General features: G+C 40.6%; 1 pseudogene across 1 annotated transcript; it reads left to right on the top strand.

The window, feature by feature from the left end:
* The first annotated feature begins 1,023 nt into the window (after nucleotides 1-1,023).
* Nucleotides 1,024-1,722, top strand: LOC309840528 (transcription initiation factor IIA subunit 2 pseudogene; annotated as a pseudogene). Its single transcript has one exon. The product of its transcript is annotated as a transcription initiation factor IIA subunit 2 pseudogene (transcript).
* Nucleotides 1,723-10,102: the final 8,380 nt, after the last annotated feature.

Below are 10,102 nucleotides of genomic sequence, written 5' to 3'. Positions count from 1 at the left end.
GGAGGGGGCCAGCAGAGATGGAGCGAGGAGAGATGTAAGACATATTCAGGAGGCAGAACCACAGACCCAGTTGATGGACTGGATATGCGGGGAGTGAGGAAAAGGGAGGAATCAAGGGACACCTGGGTGGCTCAGTCAGTTAAACAACTGCCTTCAGCTCAGGGCATGGTTCCAGGCTCCTGGGATCGAGTCCCACATGGGGCTGCTTGCTCAGCAAGAATGCCCTCTGCCTGCTGTTCCCCTGCTTGTCCCCACCCCCCCTTTCTCTGACAAATAAATAAATAAAATCTTTTTTAAAAAAAGTAGGAATCAGGATGCAATGCCACCCATGGACTAATGCGGGAGGGATCTCTTCCCAGGACCCTGCATTTTAGAAGCCTTACGTATCCCCTCCCTTGCTGGCATGAACCCTCCCCACACCCCCCAGAGTTCAGTAAAGAAAGCATGGTTGATTTGACACTCGGAGCTGGTGCTCAGTGCTGGGGCTGCATGTCCTATACACGGAACATTCCCTTCTGTGTGTAAACTCGTTCAGGCCCCAGGGAAACACTTCATCTGTCTTGCTTTACAGCCTCAATACAAAAAAATTGTGTGTTTTACATGCAACAAAATGCACACATTTAAGTACACAGTGTGAGGAGATGAATGTATCCATCTGTGTAACCACCATCCCCCTCAATCATGGATATAGACCGCTTTCTTTACATGGCAGCTGTGTCTGGAGTTCCGTGGCTTGTGCTGCTGCCCACATCAGAGCTGGACACTGCTCTGGGCTATTCTGACCACGTGAGTGGCAGAGATCTTGGGGAGAGGAAGAGAGAAACACATGGATAGGTTCTGAGGAATCTATTTCCCCAGATAGCATGAATGCGTAATGGGACATCATTTCCCAGAGTGTTTGCTTCTCTTTGTGTTCTAATTTGTGGTCTAGGAGGAACTCAAGAGTTGCTTGGTATTTGTAACAGTGGCACATGGCAGCTAATAAATATTTTGATTATAAAAAATCCATACTACAGTTGCTCCGCTTTAGTCCGCTCCGCGGCGGGAAGCGCCTGCCCCACAGGACATCAATGCAAGCCTGAATAAGAAAAACCAACTTCTTTCTCCTAAGCCATGGCATATCAATTATACAGAAATACAACTTTGGGAAACAGTCTCCAGGAGAGCCTTGATGAGCTCATACAGTCTCAACAGATCACCCCCCAACTTGCCCTTCAAGTTCTACTTCAGTTTGATAAAGCTATAAATTCAGCATTGGCGCAGAGGGTCAGGAACAGAGTCAATTTCAGGGGCTCTCTAAATACATACAGATTCGGGGATAACGTGTGGACTTTTGTATTGAATGATGTTGAATTCAGAGAGGTGACAGAACTTATTAAAGTGGATAAAGTGAAAATTGTAGCCTGTGATGGTAAAAATACTGGCTCCAATACTACAGAATGAATAGGAAAAAAATGGCTTTTTTTTATGCCATCTTCTGTTGCTATTCATCACTTTTTGAAGAGAAGCATAGAAGAGACTTTTTTAATTTATTCTAGCATTGCGGAAATGACTACACTGTGCTATATATACTACCAGAATTCCAATAGGAAGAAGCTTATAACTATAGCCTCTTACATTACTTTTTCAGCATGAAGAAACAGAAGTTTTTTTTAACAACAAACATTGTTGCCTTCCTAAGAACATTCTTGAATAAATTCATTTTAAAACTCAAAAAAAAAATCCATACTACTCTTACATTTGTTTATATGTAAACATATGGTCTGATTATAGCATGAATATAATACTGATTCTTTGTGGACTTAGATATTGCTTTAAGAAATGATGAAAACCACAGTATAACTGGTGATGATTTATATAATGAAAAGATTTTGGATTATTTTTTGTTACAATTTGTTACATATGCTACTTTTTAAAAAATTTAGTTTTATTTCCACCCCCTTCACCTCCCCTCTGCTAACCATCTGTTTGTTCTCTACAGTTAAGAGTTTGTTTCTCGGTTTGACTTTCTTTTTATTTTCTTTGTTCCTTTTCTTTCTTAAATTCCACACATGAGTGAAATCATATGGTATTTGTCTTTCTCTGACTACTTTATTTCACTTAGCATTATACTCTCTAGTTCCATCCATGCTGTTGCAAATGACAAGATTTCATTCCTTTACATGGTTGAATAATGTTCCTTTGTCTATGTATACTACATTTTTTTTATCCATTCATCTATCAGTGGACGCATGGACTGCTTCCATAATTTGGCTATTGTAAATAATGTTGCCATAAACATAGGGTTGCATGTATCTCTTTGAATTTGGGGGGCAAATACCCAGTAGTAGAATTACTAGATTGTAGAGTAGCTCTATTTTTAACTTTTTGAAGAAACTCTGTGCTGTTTTCCACAGTGGCTCCACCAGTTTGCATTCCCACCAACATCCTCTCCAACACTTGTTTCTTGAGTTTTTTACTTTAGCCATTCTGACAGGCATAATGTGATACCTGACTGTGGTTTTGATTTGCATTGCCCTGATGATTAGTGATATTGAACATGTTTTCATGTGTCTGTTGCAATCTGTATGTCTTCTTTAGAGAAATGTCTGTTCATGTCTTCTGCCCATTATAATCAGATTATTTGGTGGTTTTTTTTTTGGCTGTTGAGTTGTATAAGTTCTTTGTATATTTGAAATATTAACCCTTTATTAGATATGCCATTTGCAAATATATTTTCCCATTTAGTAGGTTGTCTTTTAGTTTTGCTCATTGCTTCCTTTGCTGTGTGGAAGCTTTTTATTTTGATGTAGTGCCAATAGTTTATTTTTGCTTTTGTTTCCCTTGCCTCAGGAGACATATGCTACTATAGCCAATGTCAGAGAAATTACTGCCTATACTCCCTTCGAGGATTTTTATGGTTTCAGGTCTCACATTTAGGTCCATAATCCATTTTGAATTTATTTTGTGTATGGTATAAAAAGTAGTGCAGTTTCATTCTTCATCATGTTGCTGTTTTTCCAAGACCATTTATTGAAAAGATTTCTTCCCACTGGCTGTTCTTTCCTGTTTTATTGAAGATTAATTGATCATATAGCTGTGGGCTCAATTCTGGGTTTTCTATTCTGTTCTATTGATCTGTGTTTATTTTTGTGCCAGTGCCATACTGTTTTGATTGCTACAGCTTTATAATGTAATCTGAAGTCCAAAGTTGTGATGTCTCCAGCTTTTTTCTTTTTCATGATTGCTTTGGCTCTTCAGGGTTGTTTGTGGTTCCAAATTTTAAGATGGTTTGCTCTAGTTTGGTGAAAAATGCTGTTGATGTTTTTATAGGGATTACATTAAATCTGTAGATTACTTTGAGTACTATAGGCATTTTTTTAAAAGATTTTATTTATTTATTTGACAGAGAGCGATCACAAGAAGGCAGAGGCAGACAGAGACAGAGAGGGAAGCAGGCTCCCCGCCAAGCAGAGAGCCCGATGCGGGGCTTGATCCCAGGACCCGAAACAAAGGCAGAGGCTCTAACCCACTGAGCCACCCAGGCGCCCTGAGTAGTATAGACATTTTAACAATATTCTTCAAACCAATGATTATGAAACGACTTTACATTTCTTTGTGCCATCTTGAATTTCTTTCATCAGTGTTTTACAGGTTTCAGAGTACAGGTCTTTTACCTTTTTGGTTAAGTTTATTCCTAAGTATTTTTTAGTTTTGGTGTGATTATAAATGGGATTGTTTTCTTATTTTCTCTTTCTGCTGCTTCATGATTACTGTATAGAAATGCAATAAATTTCTGTACATTAATTTTATATCCTGTAACTTTACTGAATTCATTTATTATCAGTTCTAGTATTTTTTTTCTAGAGTCCTTAGGGTTTTCTATATATAATACCATGTCATCTGCAAATAGGGAAACTTTTATTTCTGCCTTATCAATTTGGATGCCTTTTTTTTCTTTTTGTCATCTGATTGCCTTGGCTAGGACGTCCAGTACGTTAAATAAAAGTGGTAAGAGTGGCCATTCTTGTCTTGTTCCTGACTTTAGGGAAAAAGCTCTCAGTTTTATAATCTATTATATATATTATGTTTATTTTTATATATAAATATAATTGTTCATACTTTTGATATAAATTTATTTTGATATATAATTATTATGAAATATATAATTATGTGTTCCCATAACAATATTTGAGCACAATATATAAAATTCAGGACACATTATGTTTTGTTTTGTTTTTTTAAGATTTTATTTATTTACGGGGCACCTGGGTGGCTCAGTGGGTTAAAGCCTGTCTTCGGCTCCGGTCATGAGGTCATGATCCCAGGGTTTTGGGATGGAGCCCTGCATCAGGATCCCTGCTCCTCGGGGAGCCTGCTCCCCCCAACCCCCTCCCCCACCATCGCCCTCCCCCCAGCTCCCGCCTGCCTGCCCCTTTGCCTACTTGTGATCTCTGACAAATAAATAAATGAAAAAATTTTAAGAGATTTTATTTATTTATTTGTCAGAAAGAGAGAGAGAGAGAGAGAATGCTCATAAGCAGGCAGAGGTGGAGAGAGAAGCAGGCTTCCTACTGAGAGCAAGGAGCGATGTGGGACTCAATTCCAGAACCTCAGGATCATGACCCAACCGACTGAGCCAGGCATCCCAAGGATACATTGTTTTAACCTAAATTTTGTCTTAAGATGTTTGTTGATGCTTAGCGAAGTAAGTCAATCAGAGAATGACATTTACCATATGATCTCCCTGATATGAGGAAGTTGAGAGGCAAAATGGGGTGTTTGGGGGGTAGGAAAGGAATAAATGAAACAAGATAGGATCGGGAGGGAGACAAATCATAAGAGACTCTTAATCTCACAAAACAAATGAGGGTTGCTCGGGGGAGGAGGGTCGGGAGAGGGTGGTTGGGTTATGGACATTGGGGAAGGTATGTGCTATGGTGAGTGCTGTAAAAAGTAAACCTGGCAATTCACAGACCTGTACCCCTGGGGCTAATAATACATTATATGTTAATAAAAAATTTTAAAAATTAAAAAAAAAAACCATCAGCAAGTAACAAATCGACAATTAAAAAAAAGGTGTTTGTTGACAATTCCAGTTACTAGTGGAAAGTTTTTCCAAATTGAAATTAGTAAGTAAAAAAAAAGTCTAAAATATACAATGATTCAACAAAGTTTATTTAATTTTGGACCTTATTGTCAATCAAAATTATTTGAGAACTTTTGATTATAACAATGTAATTGGTGATTTTGTTAAAATGAGGGTGAGAACAAATTTTATGAAATATATAATCATATATAAATCATATATTCCTTTTTTATACATATATTACTATCCATCAAAACAAAACCATTAAATTCAGTCATCTTTGATGTTTTGCCAGCTTTCAACCATAAAATAGCCATAGCTTTTGAGCAAAAGAAGCCAGAGTACAGTGCCTAATTCCATTTATATGAAGTCTGTAATAGGCAAAACTTATCTATGGTGATAGAAATTTGAGGGGTGGTTGCTGCAGGAGAGAAGAGGGGAAATTGCCTGCAAATAAGCATAAGGAAACTTGCTAGGCTAATGGTAATTGACTGGGGTGGTGGCCACACAATGTATTTGTTAATGCTCCTCAAACTATACTCTTAAAATGTGTGCATTTTATTCTGTGCAAAAATACCTCAAAAAATTAAGGAGACCTTTTCTCTTAATAAACAAGTAATTGATTTAATCTGATGTATAACTTTTAAAATATTTAGCATCATGGCATTGTATTTTTGGCCTGGGCCAGGAGATAATGCTTTGGTTTCCAGCAAGAGTCCTTGCATGGTACCATTACTGAGATGGGGAAAGCACAGGAGGATTATGCTTGATGGAGGCACTGCTGATGTGCAGCTGGTGCATTTCCAGACCACAGTATGACTGTGCCTGTTAGGAAAACCACTGCCACTGTGAGCCCCCTTGCTGCCCCAGCTGCTTGGACTTCCCCTGGACCCTCAGATACTCCCACTCTCCAGTATGTACAGTGTTGATGATAGCTGGCATAGCTATGGGCCTTTGGGATGCTGATCCCAAACCCGGGGGATCATATATTAAATGGTGCCTCTGTCCTAAATATTTTTAATATCTCTGCTGGTGGGGCTGGGCAAGGAAGCATGTAAGTCAGGCTTCTTTCTGGGAAATGTAAATTTATTATTTTTTTAAGATTTTATTTATTTATTTGACAGAGAGATCACAAGTAGGCAGAGAGGCAGGCAGAGAGAGGAGGAAGCAGGCTCTCCGCGGAGCAGAGAGCCCGATGCGGGGCTCGATCCCAGGACTCTGGGATCATGACCTGAGCTGAAGGCAGAGGCTTAATCCACTGAGCCACCCAGGCGCCCCGAGGGAAATGTAAATTTAGATATGACTATAAGACATCCAAGTGGAAACATCAACGCTATATAAATGGATAGAAATTGGGAGGTGAGGTCTGGTCTGGACATGGAAATGTTGGCTCCCCATTGCCAACACAAATCCAGACTCCCTCGCGCTGATCATCCAGCCCCCACCTATCTTACCAGTTCCATCTCCTGCCACCTCCCTGCTGGGACCCCTGCCTTCTTGCTGCCTCCTGATCATGCCTTGTTCTAGGACATGCCAGGCTCTCTGCCTGGAATGCTCTACCATGTCTTCCCCACTGCCCACCTTCCTCCTCATCCTCACTTGTCTCCTCCTCCTGCACCCTTCTGCCTCCTGTTCTACCTACCACGGCTCTCCGTAGAGAGGAAAACATACTGCCTTGTACACTTCTGTTTAGATCCCAGCTTCTTCCAGGTTAAGGTGGGGTCCGGTGGCTCTCCCAGCCCAGCAGAGCCCCGATATGGAGCAATTTTCCAGTGAACATTGAAGGGATGGATGATAATGCACAGTCTCAATGGTATTTACCACAGCCCCACCTTGACTCCATAGGCTCTGTGCATGTTGAGCCACTCATTTAGACAAGCTAAACTTGTTTTTCTCAAAAGAATAGGCTCTTTAATGGCAAAGACCATTCCTTACACATCACTTCTCACTCTCTTACCGCCTGAGAAAGAGCACACAAATGAAAAGAATGGAAGAGCTTAGTCAGTTGGAATTTAATCTCAGCCTAGCCTCTTGGGAGATGAGTGACTGGGGGAAGTGACGTAACCTCTCTGAGCCTCAGATTTCTCAGATGTCTAGGGCGGGGATAGTAGTACTTCCCTCATAAGGCAAACGTAAGGACTAAATGAAATAATGCCTATGAAAGTTTTTACCAGGGCCTGGGGAGAGGGGAATGGGGAGTTACGAGTACAGGGCTTCAGTCAGGGATTATAAAAAAAGTTTTGGAGATAGATAATAGTGGTGGTTGTACCACAGTGTAAATGTCGTTAATGACTTAAAACATGGCTAAAATGGTAAATTTTATGTCATGTATATTTTACCACAATACAAATCAATCAATCAATCAATCCAGAATGAGAGAAGTCAGACCCCTTCCCCACCCCCCACCCCCCACACCCGCACTAAAAAAGCATGGTCTCATGTACACAGTGGGTCATCTCTCTGTCTGAGTCTCCTCCTTCCTTCCTTCTGGATTTATCTTCACTTGGGTTCCAGGGCCAAGGCCAAGAGGCAGGATGAGGGAGAGCAGGATGGGTGTCGAGAGAGGAAGTGATTAAATGTTGAATGAGGATCTGGTGGTGGTGGGGTCAAAGCCAGGATGGCCCACCGGGAAGGTCTGGCTTGAGGAGCCAGGCTGCCTTTCTGCCTGGAAGGAAGAAGGATATCCGGAGGTCAGGGATGACACTAATGTTTTTAGCCATGGGAGAGAAGGGAGACATCCAAATTAAGGAGGAAAGGCGGGTGGGAATTGCAGGATGTCTGTATTGGCCTATGCTACAAAAATAAATGCTCCTGCGAGTAAGTATTACGTAAATAAATAAGTACAGATTTTTTTAAAAAGCCCTCAAATCCACTTTTTCCCTCCACTTTACCAAGGACAAGGGCAGCATAATAAACCGAGAAGGGAAACAAAGAGATTTAAGATTCTGGCTGCTATGGGGAAATTACAAATGAGGTCTGATGCTATTTTTGTTTCTTTTTCATTATGAAAAATACGTTGCCTGACATGGGCACCCTGCCACCATTGGGAGAACCGTGAGAATCCAGTTTGTTCCCAAAACATTGCCATGGGGAGGTGAGGTCACAAGGGAACATGGCTTTCCCCCAAGGGAGGCCTAACCAAAAATAAATAATGTCCTAGAAATGAGAATCAGAGCACATGGCCCTGGTCTAGTATTTTCATATTCTAGCTGGGTTCCTTGGGGCGAATCATTTCCCCTCTCTACATTTTAGTTGTTGTTATTCATTTCATTAGATGCTGATCTGTCTGATAGTGTAAGTCTAGGATATATTCTTTTCAAGCACTTGGAGAGAACAGTGGGAGTTGAAGAAAATGCCGAGCTCGTTGGTAGAGCTGAATATCGTAGAGCCAAAAGAGAGGTCACCTAGCTCATTCATTCACTCATTCATTCATTCATTCATTTGTTCATGTATTCTATATTCCTGTCTGAGCAATACCCTGTCCCTGGCTCTTGTATAGGAAAGTGAGGACCGCAAATGGATCGGATGCAGTTCTCACCTTCACCAAGCTTGCAGTCTAAAGGATGGAGGGGATGATATGGGGGCAAGGCAAGAGGGCAAATGAATAGTTATACCACTAGGGCCTAGAAGGTTGGAGACTGAGCATATAGGGTATGGTAAAGGTGCAGAGTGGGCAAGCTTCACTCAGCTTCTAGAAGCCAGGAAAGGCTTCCAGAGGATGAATACATTCAAAGGACAAGAAGAAGGTCACCAGGTGGATAAAAGGGGAGAATCAGCAGACTATCGTATGCACAAGTGATCTTGTCATTTCAGTCTCAGAGGACTGATGTTCTTCCTTCTAGTTCTTTAGGTAAAGACATCCCAGAGTTTTGGAAATCATTAGACCAGAGCTTCTCAAACCTGAATCTGTACACTCAGGGCTCCTAGATGCATTTTTAAAAGGGTAAAATGTGTCTATGAGAACTTTAAATGTTATATTTCATTCTGGTGATAATCCAAATACATTAAAATAAATATGTTCTGACTTGTCTGCAAGACCACTACCTACCATGTCACTTTGACCTTGACCTTATATTTATGATTGCTCTGGTGCCCTGGAGTGCTACCTTCATTGTTAGACCCTGGCCAGGGAACACAGGGGGGTGGACTCAATGTAAATGCTGCTGCTGTGCCAGGTGAAAGTCAGATGGGTTCTTGGAGTACTAGCAACATGAAGATTTTCCATGAGTCTGACCAGAGAAGCATGGTGGGAGCTGCCAGCAGTTATACTGTGCTGGGAGCTTGCAGACTCTAGAGAACTATGCAGTAGCTATGTGAGGCACAGCCAGGTTTCACATGGCAATTTCATTTCAGCAATACAATGTCTTCTGTCACATTCAACTGAAGTCTTTATTTGAATTTTATAGGTTTTATAGTTTTATTTTCCATTTGTCTTGGTTTAGAGTATTAAAACTATAAGCACAAGGGATGTATAGTGAGTTTTGTGCTTATAAATATGTAAGTGGCAGTAGAATAAAAATAAATCAACTTCAGAGTGAGTCCATGAGAATTAAAAATAATTTTTTTTAATTTTAAAGTAACCTCTACACCTCTACACTCAAACCTACAACCCCAAGATTAAGAGTCACATGCTCTACTGATTAAGCCAGTCAGGTACACCCATAGTCTGTGAGAATTTTGAAGAATAGCCCATTCATTACTTGAGTTTGAAAAACATTGTTAGCTTCTTGGTGAACAATTCTCATTGTTAAGAATGTCTTCATGGGGCGCCTGGGTGGCTCAGTGGGTTAAGCCGCTGCCTTCGGCTCAGGTCATGATCTCAGAGTCCTGGGATCGAGTCCCGCATCGGGCTCTCTGCTCAGCGGAGAGCCTGCTTCCCTCTCTCTCTCTCTGCCTGCCTCTTCGTCTACTTGTGATTTCTCTCTGTCAAATAAATAAATAAAATCTTTAAAAAAAATAAATAAATAAATAAAAAATTATTAAAAAAAAAAAAAAAAAAAAAAGAATGTCTTCTTATGGGCACCTGGGTGGCTC

This window comes from Mustela nivalis (genome assembly GCF_964662115.1).
Source record: "Mustela nivalis genome assembly, chromosome: 9".
NCBI lineage: Eukaryota > Metazoa > Chordata > Mammalia > Carnivora > Mustelidae > Mustela > Mustela nivalis.
This window is presented reverse-complemented; position numbering and strand designations above follow the sequence as displayed.